We start from the raw sequence: 12,416 nt of genomic DNA on the forward strand, positions 1-12,416 counted from the left end.
GATGTTTAAGTTTTTGTAGTAAGGCCAATTATGTTTAATGTCTTTGACAATATCTATCAAACGGGAATCGAACCCGTTAGGTATTATTACGGCAGTCATATAACACTTTAAGGTCATAGTGTACTTAGTACGAAAAATTAAATATCTATTGGGAAATGAAATAAAAAATGTCATGGAATTGAAAAATATTTTTTTATTTAAAAACAGTTTTGCACAACGGTTAATGAGACACAATTAAACAAATTATGTATTTAGGTACACAGCTTCTAAAGTATCAAGTACCTACCTGTAAAAAAAACACTATAATTGATTAATAAAAAAATAGGGTTCAATTAATTTTCTTGCCACTATTTTTTTAATTAATGCGAGTAAATACTATTTATTTAATTTTTAATTATGATATTATAGATTTACCATTAAACAACATTTGCAAACTAGGTAGACATACATTTAAGTAGTAGTAGGTAAATATATTAATCTTAACTTTAAAACAGTAATTAATCTAAAACACACAAACAAATTAATTGTCAAAAACATAAAGTACACAAAAATTTGAAAAACATACAAGCACAGACAGACGTAAGCACACAAAGAATTATGATTTTCTTCAAAATCTTCTTTCCCGCGATGAATTCGTACTGGATATGCCCTTATCAGTTCTCCGTCCAGTAGTATAAAGCACACAGGCAAGAAGAATGACAAGGGCACAGCACAATACATTTATTTATAATCTTCTTTCTTCTAAAAATACTCCATTAGTAGTAAAAAATATGGTACAAGTAACGCCATCTAGTAGCGAGTAGCAAGCAACTTTTAGTTCCGTGGTTAGTCGAGAGATGGCGTGCTTTTCAAATCCTGCATCCTAAGTGTGAGCAAATTGGGGATTTGTCACAGAGTAAAATGCAGAAAGTGAGTATTCTTCTCTGTTGTCAGCTGTAAATCTGGATACCTATGAAAATATTAAACATTGATACATTTTAAAATCGTGGTTTTACATAATTTTTAAACAAAATTATATTTGGTAGAGATTATCGACATTAAATAAAACTTATACTAATCAATGAGTTGCTTTTGAATGATTCTATACAATCCAAAAATACACTACAAACTAAATTCTAATACTAATAAACAGCGAGTACCTGCAACAAAAGAACAAACGATTAATTATAATAAAAAGAAAATGGCGGCCACCGAAATGGCACCCAAACGTGGGACCTATTGTACTAACAACCATCTTTTAATTAAATTTGTCAAAAAAACGCTGTGTTTTCACTCTCTTTCCTTTTAGTATTTTAGTAGGCGTCATTATATAGGTATTGTGGTGGTTTTCTTTAAGATATCTTTGAGGGGTCAATTGTAAGTTGACTTAGAAGGTATCTACATTGCTGTGTGGGTATTTTGACCTCAATTTTCATAGGAAATTATGGAATATAAAACTGATTTTATAGTAAAGAGTACTTTTAAAAAGGTTATAATGTAGTTATACGTTTATCATTATCTTTATCATTTGCATAGCCTTTTCCCAAATCACAGTTAAACAGCTGAACCGATTTTGTGAGAAAATGATATAATTTAGTCTCAGATCAAAGAAATTGTATAATAAAACATCGATTTAAGGGTCGTCTTCCTATCTATCATAATGAAGTTAATGTGCTATATAGAGCGACTGCCTATCTGATTACAACCCAGTTATCCAAGCAACCTTTCATCCTTTAGCAAGACTAGTTATCAGACTTTCTATCCAGTAACGACTGCCAAAGATGTCCAAACGACCAATCCTTCATAACGTCTAAAATGACCACAATTTCAACAACAACAAAAAACTCTATAAACCACATAACTACTTTAACTACCTCCCAAACTGTATCGAATCGCTTCACGTCACGACCACGACTCGGACCACGATTTATAAAAATAAAATCGTTCGACCAAACTGAGGGTAGGCTGGAATTTTTCATGTTATGTGTCATTGGATCTAAGATCCTTTGCAGACGATTGGTATCGAGATAAAAGATGCTGCTTATCTCATTAATTGGAGGATAGGAAGTAGTTTCTGAAGGGTAGAAAGTTTGGTTTTGAAATGTTATTTTTATGGATGATCTTGTAGATATTGCTGGGAGTGTTCTGATACGGGATTTGATGTTATTGGTTAGGCTGTTATTTGGAAGTTGATCTATACGAGTATTTTGAGCTGAAGTTGATTTGTTTGTTAACTTGAACGCGCCAATCTCAGGAAATACAGGAGGGAATTGAGAGTTTCTTTCATTGTCACATAGCCCATGTATTAAGTTAGTAATTATAGCAGTATGCAGAGTATTAATTGTTGATTGTAACAACCATCGGCACCCAAATACTGTACTTTAAACTCTTTACTATCTATTTTATTATACCAATTTCATATCCTTTCACCCACGTCTTCATTAACACCCATTCTGTTCCTATTTTCTTATATCACATTCCTTCACATTCCTTCACCCACATCTTCACACCTTTCAAAAATACTTACACCCAAGAACCCTGTAACCGACCAAAACATGAACCCAAACCAAACTAAAGAAAAAAACCCCACAAAATCAATTGCACCATTCGCTTAACACACCGCAGCCGGTCGATTAGACCCCTGTATTAACGGTCCACTAGAGTGGTCACCGGCCACCGTTCACCGATCGTAAATCTGACCGTGGTCCATTTGACCCGCCTTGCAGCCTCACGCCAATTTTAACTCGGTTTTTTGACGGTTAAACAACGTTGGAGTTTAGTTGTGGGTTTGAGTTTTTAAGATGTTTGATTTGTGTTTCTTTAGCTCAGAAATACCTACTCATATGTATCTTTGAGTTGATCTGAAAAGTATTTTAGTCATTGAAACGTAAATGTGACAAAGATAGAATTCTTCTTCTTTTTTCGTGTCGATGACATGTCATATATTGAGACTACATTTTGTCAGCCCAATATGCCACAGCGAGAGCACGATATAGAATGATATTCGAGCAGTTATAACATTAAGTGGCATTTCAGTAATCAGCTGTTAGTCAGAAAAAAGGATTTTAAATTATATTCTCAGCTTTATAAAGGTGACTACAAAGACGGTTTTAACCAAACAACATATTATAATCTAGAAATGGTCTTCAAGCAAGGTCTTACTAATGAACTTAAAGTTACATCTGCAGTAAAACATCACCAACGTACTCCCCAAACTTAATTACCAAAATCCATCTCAAAAACCAGCTAAAAGCCAAACAAAACAGCTAAAGACACATTTCTTCTGAACAGTCCAAAATATTAAACAGTCCCATTTGGGTGCCATTAGCAAAAGTTGATAGATAACTGTACCCTCGTCAGGCAGTGACTGGGAATTGAATTCTGAACCTCGAGCCCTTCCATCACTCAGGGCACCGTTAAAATTACTATAGTTCGGTTATGAACGCTCAAAACGATTAATGAATTCCGACAGCGTTTACAAGCTAAATTGAAAGGCGAAATGAGTGACTGCGTAACTATGATTTAGACTATGAGTGTTAAGATTATTATGAAACTTGCATGACTGGAGAACTTGTTTTGAACCATAGAAATGTAAGTATATTAAACATGATATTTTGAAGCAAAAATAAGGATGGCCAGTGTTAGAAAAAATGAGAGGTCAGCGTTTGTCGTGGTATGGGCATGTGATGAGACGGTGTGAAACGCATACTACAAACGTGCTAAGTATGATTGTGGAAGGATGGAGAGGCAGAGGTAGACTGAAGAAAAGATGGATTGATTGCCTGAAAGAGGACATGAATAAGAAGGGAGTGGACTTTAGTATGGTTAACAGAGAGAATGGACCAAAAAACTGCACACTCTCAAAAATAAACTCCTAACATTATTTCCCAAAAAAATATAATAATATTATCGCGACAATTAATAACATAAGGTAGTTAGCAGTGACAGCAAACTCATAAGAGACCGTTTAAGCCCCCGAAATGACCCAAACGGGGTCGTTACAGTCATTATTGGGGCCGAAACGGCACTAAATCAATTTTTAATTCTGCTCGCAGTTTTGTACACTTATAATTATTAATTTAGTAACTCTTTTAAAATGGGTGCTCATTTTAGGTTTATTGATTTTATAGTATACAAGCTTTCACTCGCGGTTTCACCCGAGAGAACTGCTTCCTGTAGCCAGATGGTGACAAAAACTATCCTCTGTCCTTCTCCCGGGGCTAAGCTACTCCCTCTCTAATTTTCAGTTTAAATGATTTAGTCATTCTTGAGTTTTAAGTCGTCTAACTGACAAGAATTTCTTTTAAAAATATAGCTCCTGTACTAATGTTGTAAAGCTAGTATTGGTTAAGTAATATGTTTGGGTTCGTAGCTAAGTTTAAAATATACTGACAACTTACACTTATTAATTATTTTGTCTTTTGTCATTTGCCACTTTCAATTTACTGATAAGTAACATCCTACTTGATACTTCCAACTCTAAAATGAACCGCGTATAGCCTTTTGAAATAGCTGACAAACACACTACGGAATGGCGTTTAAAACATTTCTAGTTTATAAACAGCAAAGATCATAAACAATACTTAATAACGATACTCAAACAGCATAAATTTAGCGTATCATAATATTCGCACCCACTTAACTCAGCTGCAAAGTAAACGCCATGATCGTATAAAATATTTAATCGCATACAAACTAGTGCCATCTATTGTTGAGTAGCACACAACATTAGTTCGGCCACTCACCGACAGATGGTGCTGCACTCAATAAACACCCATTATGGACTGTCCAGTTCACATTGTAGTGACCAGATAGTAAATTAATATGAAATCTATTAATTGCCTTATATTGCTACGTTATAAGGTAAGACATAAATACGTTATTTTGATATATGATTGATGCTTTTCGTCAGCAGTTTGTAGTCTATCTAAAAATAGGGAACTCTGTAAGTTTTTAAACTTAATTGTATTTATGTAACCAAATAAAAGTTCATGTATGAGTTTTGTCATAATATAAGAAACGAGTCGTTTTCCCGAGGTTTCACCCGCGTTTTGTGGGAACTGCTATCCGTACCGAGATAAAATATAGCCTATGTTACTCGGTAAGAGTGTAGGTTTAAACCAACGAAATCATTCTTCGAATCAGTTCAATACAAACAAATGTTTCCTCTTCATTATATTAGTGAAAGATCCATATTTTTACTGCAGCTTTTCTTCCAAATTCCTTACGAAAACTAACTATTTTAGTATTTCAGTAGATTCATACTATAGTTCAAAACGCCCAACATATCCTAGACCTAAGAACCAGCCCATCCCATTATACCGACCGCCAGTTTGTTCTGCTAACCATGCAGAGCAATAAACAAACATGTCTGAACCACTTTGAACTGCACTGGGCACCCAATTGATATCCCCAAACCCTTTGTCATCATCTGCCACACGAATTCCAACTTTATCCCCAAGATTTACAGTTAATTTTTCATCGATACCATCTACCGTATATGAGGTTACATCTCCAGAATTGCTAGCATTGTCATCTGATACGGGATTTTGAACTTTATGTCTAAAAGTTATGGTATATTTTGGGTCAAATCCATCAATGAAATGTAATGTTAGATCTGGAGAATTACTGGTATTGTTATCTGTTGCACGATTTTGAATTTTACTACCAAGATTTAGGGTTCGTTTTTGATTCATAAGTTCAACAATATGTGATGCGACATCTAGAGAATCGCTAGTACAATTGTTATTGTGTAGATATGGTGGTATAGTTATTTTGAAGGCGATAGTGGGTAGTTTGTCATCAGTTATGGGTTGGTCATTATTATTAATTGTGTTTGATGTTACACTATCTATAGTTCGCGGTGTTACTCGTAATGTGGGTAAATGATGGTCAGCGTATTTAGGGGTTATGTAGCTTTATGTTTTATGAAAGATTTCTAGAATAAAATCTCATTATAAGTGCTAGTGCATGAAAATAGGTAGACCTAGGACACGTTACTTTAATATTTAAATTGATGTCCAAGGTTCGGATGCATTTTTAATGAAGTATATGTTAATCTAAATTCAAAATCATAAACAGGAATTAATCCTGGATTTAATATACATATTTAACTCAACGACTAAGTCATTTAAATCATTTATCCTAATAAGACAAATGTGTTAATTTATTGATACGAAGATAGGCATAAGCGAGACCAAATGTGATTTGATTTCAAACTCACAATTTGAAAGTAATTTTCAGTTATTTTTATTACCAAATCCAAATATTTATAAATGGGAGTAACCTAATGACAGACAGATATTAATGGTATCATAAAATCACTAAATGATTTACAAAAACCGATAAAATTTACTTGTAAGTGTCATAAAATGTTGCTAATGATCCATCATTTAGGATATCGAATGAAATAAAATTTATTTTCGAAAATAAAAAAATGATTTGTGTATTTTCAATAATTAGTTCGAAATTATGTTTATGGGTTTCGATATTTACATCAAAGTTAATGACATGAATGCTAATGACTTCATTTATTGTTATTTTTATAACATAATTAAATATACCTACCCAAAAATATACCTAAGTACCTACTCTATTTCTTACAGAAGTTTGTTTTCTATAATAGAACCTATAAGGATTTTAAAGCTTTCATTATTTGTAGATAAATAAAAAATCAGGACATACCTATAAGTATTTTAAAAACACCGCCCACCCAAGTACCAGTTATTCCCGAAAATACCTAATACTACTGTTAGTACTAATTTGATAAATCTTTATTTCAAAAGAGTTCCACTAACAAATCCTATTTGGAATGACCAGGCTTCAACAACACTAGCACAGATAAAAATAAATAAAAGCCCGCGAGAAAAAGTTAACCAAACTCGGTCTATACTTCATTAAGGTGGGCACAAAAGCAGTTACCCAGTTACTGAATATTTTACAAGCCATTCCGGGCGAAACGCTAGTAATTTTGATGATATATCTCGCTTTGGGAGCATGATATGATGCGCTGTATGTGCTAAAATATGCATGGGGCTACTATTGACGTCTTGTCAATTGCGTATAGCGGCATCTCTCGGTGAGAATGAGAAGCTGTTGTTTAGCTACTCGACGGTAGATGGTGTTAGTTGTCTTGTTAATTTTGATGCGAGAAATTTTGGTTACAGTGTGAATTTTTGTAGCAAATATTTATGCGAAATTAAAGCATGAATTTTGATGGAGTAAATGTGAGAGCGAAGCGTTGTTTTATATTAAATTGGCGCGGAGTAAAATACATACCAGCTCAATACACACATTGTAAACAATATCGTTGAAAATTAATAAAAGTGAAGCGCGCAGACTATCAATCACGTCCCCCACTGTATAACATTGCGCTCAACCAACCTCATTAACGCTTATACACACAATTCCATCCAATTACATCATCACGTTATCAATAATAAAATTTTTAGTTCCGCTACTCGCCGCCGCGGGCGCCACGTAATCTCATTACGAGCGAGACATATAATACAAGCGAGGAGGAATGAAAGCTCGCAAACGGATGGAGGGTCGCTGAAAAACCGTTTTCATTCGCTAAAAATCAGCGATAAAAAAAGAAACTTCGATACTGAAACATGAAAGGTGCCTACCATCGCGAACGGTGAGACGAAAGAAATTTTTATACGAATTTTTTAAACGTTGCAACAGTTTTTTCAGACAAAAGATCCCCTTGTTATCTGGTTTTCATTGTTTTTTTGAGTTCACTCGTTCGCTCGATGTTTGAGATGGTTCGCGTGGATTTTTAGATTATTGTAAACAATTTCCATTAGATTTCGGGGATTTCTGGCTGTGTATTTGAGTTATGTAAGCGTGGATTTTGATTTAAAGTCGTTATTTGATTGAAAACTATACTGTTCTTGTTTTAGTTTTTAATTTGATTGGAATTGAGAATACCTAACAATACTGAATTTGACAGAAATAAACTATAGACACTTAAGACATTCAAAAAGACTTTCCCTTAGATTTTTAAATACACACTAGAAGCTGACCTCTCAGAGAAAAAAATATGTAAACTAAGCAGATACTAAAACAAATACATAGGTACTTGACAAACACGCGAATTAAAGTCCTTCTCCTTTTTGGAAATCGGGTAAGAATAACTATTTTTTAACACTTCATTTACATGTAGCAACACAATTTGCAACCAACCAAAACCTTCAGAAACCTACAAACTACAAACATCTAAAACTTGCTTTAAAAATCTAAACACAAGACCAACATAAAGGTCTGTGTACACGCTGTAATTAGCGAGGCCGTCGCCGCAATAATGTGTTCACACCTGAACCCAACTGATTAAACCAACCGCTGGTATTAAGAGAGATTAGACCGGTGTTTTAAGGCTTAGTATTTAGGAAGAGATTTAAATAGATATTTTTAAGATTTTTTTGGGAGGATGTAAGTCGGTTTTTTGTGAGTTTGTTAATTTTTGGCAAGTTTTATCTTATTTTTTGCTCAAGGGATGTTGCAAGGGATATAAAATCATAATAGTAAAGATTCTTGTATGTATAGGTATGCTGTTATTCTTAAATTTTCAAGTTTGATTTCAGATACCTACTGAAGCAATCGGTCGGTTTAAAAAACCGACTTCCCAAAAATGAGAAGGTTACCAATTTCGGATGTTTGTATATTTTTTGTTGTTTTATTGATAAAACCCAATTAATCATCAATATTTACAAAATTATAAATACAATACATAAAAAAACCCTTAAATCTTTACAAATCTTTATCCTCACAATTTTCTTTCAAATATCCCTTATTAACTTAAGTCTTGCAAGATTTTAAAGACACCACACAAATTTTCAGTGCCAAAAAACCATGGAAATCTAATCGGCAACTAGCCCACATGGTACCCAACAGCGTACAACGATAACACCCAAACACGAAGCCACTGTATTAAATTTTATGTTATTTACACAGGACGACATGATTACGGGGGAGGCGTGGACAAACAAAACTTGGGGGAAACGGGGTTCGGGGGACCGGGGGACAGGTAGCCGTGTCGTTTACAATGTAAGCTTAAACCTCTGGTTACGGAGTACAATGGTAGAAGATTAAACAGCTGGAAATGCTCGGTTTATTGTTCATTTTTTATCTTTTTTGAGGGCTGTGAAGCTTCTGTCTGCTTTAAGTCTGTGTTATTAATCAACTGGATTGCTTGCCGTCTTTTTGATCAGGTTTTCTTGAGATTTTTTGGGGACTGTTATTAAATAGAGATTATTTTATGAATACATGTTGTCAATTCTTTATTTTTATACACTATTACACTACAAAAAAACACTTTCAAAAAATGAGTAAGATCAGATAAGAGTTTAGTCCATATTTGAGTAAAGGGCTAGACAATAGGTACGTTTTACCAAAAAATGGCGTTACCATCCAAATTGGCAGTGCAGCCTGCGTTTTGGGCACGAATGATGCTAACAAGTCTAATTCAGAGTTTTAATTTGGATATTAAGTATTATATATTGGGTATTAAGTCTTATGAAGTTTATACTATTTTCAACTGTTCCCCAAAGAAGCTCTTCTTAAGATAATTCTAACGTACAATTATCATCTCTTCCATAATCCATAACTACAACAAACCTACACATTAAAACATCTACAGATTCACAAAAAAAAAACTCAGAAAGTTCCGTCACTTTTCAGTACGGGCGTCCATTCCGCGTTGGTACCGAAACGCCCGAGGCCTGGCGTTTAGGGTGAAAACCTTCATAATTAAGTGTGTACATTCACGCCTACGGTTAATTGTTTGTCAGCTTTTGACGCAGTTGATATGGTAACATAAAAATGTTGAGATAAATCATTATTTGCAGAAATACATCTTCGAGAGACTGACAGATTTTAAAGAATAAAGAACTGTACTACAGATGTTAAGCAACATTTATGTATAGCATATCTCACAGCTCAATCGGTATGCGAATATGTAAGTACGTGTACATATATGACATAAGGGGGGGAATGAGTAGACGATAAGAGGCATGTAAAATATAGAACACTAGCTTTGACAAACGGTTCAGCGGGAGTTAAATACTTCGCACATCTTGATAATAAGTAGTCTGTAAGCTTCCTCAATAAATGGGCTATCCAACACTGAAAGAATTTTCCAAATTGGACCAGTAGTTTTTTAAATAAGCGCGTTCAAACAAACCAGCAGTAATTTCACTAAATCCCGAATGCTACTCAGTAGCAGTCGTTGTTACAATTCCACGTCAGAGGCCGTCAGGTGTATTTGAGAAAACTCTGACACTAGGACTTGTTAGGTAATTAAACTCACAGCTCACTCGATAATAAGAACATTAAATATTAATTCATATTTATGAAAACCATGATTGTTTCAGCTAGTCTCCTTCAAATAACCATAGCGAGTTAGGATACCATCCCTTGGGCGTCGTTAAGCTGTACTACGGAGTAAACTAGATAACGTACAGAATAATATATGAAATACATCAAACTAAGCCAAACTAGGTTCGTAACAGTGGTTTTGTAAACATACTTAGGTGAATTTCTAAACAGTTTTGACAGAAAACTGTTTTTAACGCCATCTGTTATCGTAATTTGGAACTAAAGTGTATTGAAATTGCGTTGGTGATTTTTAGCAATTTTTTTAATCAAAATTTTTAGCATTTTCCTGGTAAAATGGCTACTTCGATTTGGATAAAATTTAAAATGGACATAGATTAAAAGCTGGTGAACGATTCTGAGTAGATTTTAAACGACTTCAAAAAGAAGGTTCTTAGTTTGACCTGTGTATGTATGTTTGTAGGCGAATATCTCACGTTTGACTGAACCGATTTTGAGGCGGTTTTCAGCATAGTAATTTTTAGACTTAGGAGAAAGTGTTAGGTAGGTATATTATTGAAGTAGGTTAATTTTTTTTTGGATATAGTTTTCCTATATTTTTTATATTATAAACAATGATTAAGTTATTAACGAAAAACAAAAGATCAATCGACCATAAATTAATTAACAGCAATGACCCCGATCTGTAGCAATTTCGACCCTCTCATTTAAATTACTTAAAAAATAAGCTTAGGGGTTGAAAAATTAAGTAATCGCTTCAAACAGGGGTCGAACCCGCATTTTGAAAAGCTTGAGGGCGTTTGATCGCGTTAAGCGCATGATGAGTCATAGGGGTAGTTTAGATTATTAAACTTGTTTTCAATTAGGGTTAGTGTTGTTGCTACTCGATAATAGATGGCGCTGGTTTGAGTATCGCTTCATTTATTTGTGTAATTTATAATGAGCTTACATAATTTAAATATTTCTGTCTTTATATTAAATCTCGATATTTATATATGTATAGTACATATGTAATTAAGATAGTATTAGGTTTCATTATTTTGTTTTGGTGAAGATAAGATTTTTATCTTGACTGATATTACGGATAATCAAAGTTAGCATTATTTTTGTAATTGTTTTCAGAAACATCTATCTATCAATAAATATTATTATACATTATAGAAATTGAATTACAATACACAAAAAGAACATAGGTACCTAACTCAATCAAATCGAGCCTGCCCAAGCAAAAAGTTGCCGCTACTCCCCGCTAGATGGCGCTAGCCGGGCGCTAATTTCCCATCAGACCTGTCATCCGAGTGGAAAGTTTAATGAATTCATCACGGCTCGTCTCCGGAGGGGGGAAAGCAGTATTTAAAGTGAATAATGTATAAAGATGTTTTTGATAGACAGCGTTTTTGACGTAATCTAGAGTTAATTTCAAAATTCAGTCGTAGGCGTATCAAAATGTATGAGTATTCAGTTTGAAATGTCGTTTTGAAATTAATTGTGAGTTATTTTGTTGTTTTTAACCGACTTTGAAATGAAGAGGTTCACTGTTTGAGCTGTATGTATGTATGTATGTTTGTGCGAGATTATTGGATTACTTAGTGAAAGACAGATTCGCACTTAGCCCGTTTTTACCGACTTGTATTTTATACTAGCTGTTTTCCCGCAGTTTCACCCGCGTCCCATAATAACTACTGCCTGTAACAGGATAAAATATAGCTTATGTTACTCGGGAAGAGTGCAGCTTTCCAACAGTGAAAGAATTTTTCAAATCGGTTCAGTAGTTTCGGAGCCTTTAGGGCGCAAACAAAAAAATGTTTTCTCTTTATTATAGACTATTTCCTCAATCCCCCGCTATTTGTTTTGTATCACAAACATTGGTTGTTGAGTAAATAATTGATTAATTGTTTTGCGAAATTGAGGTAAAAGGTGGGTCATGTCAATAAACTATTTTTTGTGTGTTGTCCCAAAAAGTGTATGAGATTTTCACTAAAGAAAGATGTGATGAGAAGAGAATAAAAAGCTGAACAGCTTGTTTGTAAGTATTGTGAACTCACTAATCTCAGGAACAGTCTTAGTTCCAATTTGAAATATAATTAAAGTTTTAGATAGCT

The 12,416-nt window shown here is 34.0% G+C and overlaps 1 long non-coding RNA gene across 1 annotated transcript in view; it reads right to left on the reverse strand.

The window, feature by feature from the left end:
- Window positions 1-606: 606 nt before the first annotated feature.
- The window catches only part of LOC110381851 (uncharacterized), a 68,702-nt gene continuing 56,892 nt past the window's right edge, over window positions 607-12,416 (reverse strand). Inside the window, exon 4 of the long non-coding RNA XR_007511359.2 lies at window positions 607-1,139. This is a non-coding gene — a long non-coding RNA (uncharacterized LOC110381851). The remainder of the gene's footprint in view (window positions 1,140-12,416) is intronic.

The sequence above is a fragment of the Helicoverpa armigera genome, chromosome 27 (assembly GCF_030705265.1).
Source record: "Helicoverpa armigera isolate CAAS_96S chromosome 27, ASM3070526v1, whole genome shotgun sequence".
NCBI lineage: Eukaryota > Metazoa > Arthropoda > Insecta > Lepidoptera > Noctuidae > Helicoverpa > Helicoverpa armigera.